The following is a 3,787-nucleotide window of genomic DNA, read 5'->3' on the forward strand; positions in this document are numbered from 1 at the left end:
TCCGGCCAAGGCCTCGACCATCAATGGCACATGATGACGCATGGTGATGGCACATGCATCGACCATCATCGGCATAGGCTGCCCTTCGGTACGGGCACCTGCCTCGACCGCCATCGGCACAAGCTGGGCCCTGGTGTGGGTTGTTGCCTCGATCACCAGCGGCACATGCTGAGCCTTGGTGCGGGCGGTTGCCTCGAGCACCATCGGCAGACCCTGGGCCCTGGTGCGGCCGGTTGCCCCGATAACCATCGGCACACGCTGGGCCCTGGAGCGGCCGGTTGCCTCGATCACCATCGGCAAAAGCTGGGCCCTGGTGCGGGCGCTTGCCTCGACCACCATCGGCACACGCTGGGCACTGGTGCGGGCGCTTGCCTCGACCACCATCGGCACACGCTGGGCCCTGGTGCGGGCGCCTGCCTCGATCACCATCGGCACACGCTGGGCCCTGGTGCGGGCGGTTGCCCCCAGCACCATCGGCACACGTTGGGCCCTGGTGCGGGCGCTTGCCTCGACCACCATCGGCACACGCTGGGCCCTGGTGCGACAGGTTGCCTCGACCACCATCGGCACACGCTGGGCCCTGGTGCGGGCGCTTGCCTCGACCACCATCGGCACACGCTCGGCCCTGGTGCGGTCGGTTGCCTCGAGCACCATCGGCACACGCTGGGCCCTGGTGCGGGCGGTTGCCTCGACCACCATCGGCACACGCTGGGCCCTGGTGCGGGCGCTTGCCTCGACCACCATCGACACACGCTGGGCCCTGGTGCGGCCGGTTGCCTCGAGCACCATCGGCACACGCTGGGCCCTGGTGCGGTCGGTTGCCTCGACCACCATCGGCACACGCTGGGCCCTGGTGCGGGCGCTTGCCTCGACCACCATCGGCACACGCTGGGCCCTGGTGCGGCAGGTTGCCTCGACCACCATCGGCACACGCTGGGCCCTGGTGCGGCAGGTTGCCTCGAGCACCATCGGCACACGCTGGGCCCTGGTGCGGTCGGTTGCCTCGAACACCATCGGCACACGCTGGGCCCTGGTGCGGCAGCTTGCCTCGACCACCATCGGCACACGCTGGGCCCTGGTGCGGCCGGTTGCCTCGAGCACCATCGGCACACGCTCGGCCCTGGTGCGGCAGGTTGCCTCGACCACCATCGGCAGCCTCGACCACCATCGGCACACGCTGGGCCCTGGTGCGGGCGCTTGCCTCGACCACCATCGGCACACGCTCCGCCCTGGTGCGGTCGGTTGCCTCGAGCACCATCGGCACACGCTGGGCCCTGGTGCGGCAGGTTGCCTCGACCACCATCGGCACACGCTGGGCCCTGGTGCGGGCGCTTGCCTCGACCACCATCGGCACACGCTCCGCCCTGGTGCGGTCGGTTGCCTCGAGCACCATCGGCACACGCTGGGCCCTGGTGCGGCAGGTTGCCTCGACCACCATCGGCACACGCTGGGCCCTGGTGCGGGCGCTTGCCTCGACCACCATCGGCACACGCTGGGCCCTGGTGCGGGCGCTTGCCTCGACCACCATCGGCACACGCTGGGCCCTGGTGCGGCAGGTTGCCTCGACCACCATCGGCACACGCTGGGCCCTGGTGCGGGCGCTTGCCTCGAGCACCATCGGCACACGCTGGGCCCTGGTGCGGTCGGTTGCCTCGAGCACCATCGGCACACGCTGGGCCCTGGTGCGGCAGGTTGCCTCGACCATCATCGGCAGCCTCGACCACCATCGGCACACGCTGGGCCCTGGTGCGGGCGGTTGCCTCGACCACCATCGGCACACGCTGGGCCCTGGTGCGGTCGGTTGCCTCGAGCACCATCGGCACACGCTGGGCCCTGGTGCGGCAGGTTGCCTCGAGCACCATCGGCACACGCTGGGCCCTGGTGCGGCAGGTTGCCTCGACCACCATCGGCACACGCTGGGCCCTGGTGCGGGCGGTTGCCTCGACCACCATCGGCACACGCTGGGCCCTGGTGCGGGCGCTTGCCTCGAGCACCATCCGCACACGCTGGGCCCTGGTGCGGCAGGTTGCCTCGAGCACCATCGGCACACGCTGGGCCCTGGTGCGGCAGGTTGCCTCGAGCACCATCGGCACACGCTGGGCCCTGGTGCGGGAGCTTGCCTCGAGCGCCATCGGCACACGCTGGGCCCTGGTGCGGCAGGTTGCCTCGAGCCCCATCGGCACACGCTGGGCCCTGGTGCGGTCGGTTGCCTCGAGCACCATCGGCACACGCTGGGCGCTGGTGCGGGCGCTTGCCTCGACCAGCATCGGCACACGCTGGGCCCTGGTGCGGCAGGTTGCCTCGATCACCATCGGCACACGCTGGGCCCTGGTGCGACAGGTTGCCTCGAGCACCATCGGTACACTATCGGCCCTGGTGCGGGCGGTTGCCTCGACCACCGTCGGCACACGCTGGGCCCTGGTGCGGGCGCTTGCCTCGAGCACCATCGGCACACGCTGGGCCCTGGTGCGGCAGGTTGCCTCGAGCACCATCGGCACACGCTGGGCCCTGGTGCGGGAGCTTGCCTCGAGCGCCATCGGCACACGCTGGGCCCTGGTGCGGCAGGTTGCCTCGAGCACCATCGGCACACGCTGGGCCCTGGTGCGGTCGGTTGCCTCGAGCACCATCGGCACACGCTGGGCCCTGGTGCGGCAGGTTGCCTCGACCACCATCGGCACACGCTGGGCCCTGGTGCGGGCGCTTGCCTCGACCACCATCGGCACACGCTGGGCCCTGGTGCGGGCGCTTGCCTCGACCACCATCGGCACACGCTGGGCCCTGGTGCGGCAGGTTGCCTCGACCACCATCGGCACACGCTGGGCCCTGGTGCGGGCGCTTGCCTCGAGCACCATCGGCACACGCTGGGCCCTGGTGCGGTCGGTTGCCTCGAGCACCATCGGCACACGCTGGGCCCTGGTGCGGCAGGTTGCCTCGACCATCATCGGCAGCCTCGACCACCATCGGCACACGCTGGGCCCTGGTGCGGGCGGTTGCCTCGACCACCATCGGCACACGCTGGGCCCTGGTGCGGTCGGTTGCCTCGAGCACCATCGGCACACGCTGGGCCCTGGTGCGGCAGGTTGCCTCGAGCACCATCGGCACACGCTGGGCCCTGGTGCGGCAGGTTGCCTCGACCACCATCGGCACACGCTGGGCCCTGGTGCGGGCGGTTGCCTCGACCACCATCGGCACACGCTGGGCCCTGGTGCGGGCGCTTGCCTCGAGCACCATCCGCACACGCTGGGCCCTGGTGCGGCAGGTTGCCTCGAGCACCATCGGCACACGCTGGGCCCTGGTGCGGCAGGTTGCCTCGAGCACCATCGGCACACGCTGGGCCCTGGTGCGGGAGCTTGCCTCGAGCGCCATCGGCACACGCTGGGCCCTGGTGCGGCAGGTTGCCTCGAGCACCATCGGCACACGCTGGGCCCTGGTGCGGTCGGTTGCCTCGAGCACCATCGGCACACGCTGGGCGCTGGTGCGGGCGCTTGCCTCGACCAGCATCGGCACACGCTGGGCCCTGGTGCGGCAGGTTGCCTCGATCACCATCGGCACACGCTGGGCCCTGGTGCGACAGGTTGCCTCGAGCACCATCGGCACACTATCGGCCCTGGTGCGGGCGGTTGCCTCGACCACCGTCGGCACACGCTGGGCCCTGGTGCGGGCGCTTGCCTCGAGCACCATCGGCACACGCTGGGCCCTGGTGCGGGCGGTTGCCTCGAGCACCATCGGCACACGCTGGGCCCTGGTGGGTTTAGGCACATCTTCAAATTTCTGCCGTGCCAATGCC

This window comes from Durio zibethinus, unplaced genomic scaffold (genome assembly GCF_047325235.1).
Source record: "Durio zibethinus cultivar Kanyao isolate XHJ-2024 unplaced genomic scaffold, ASM4732523v1 HiC_scaffold_60, whole genome shotgun sequence".
In the NCBI taxonomy this organism is placed as follows: domain Eukaryota; kingdom Viridiplantae; phylum Streptophyta; class Magnoliopsida; order Malvales; family Malvaceae; genus Durio; species Durio zibethinus.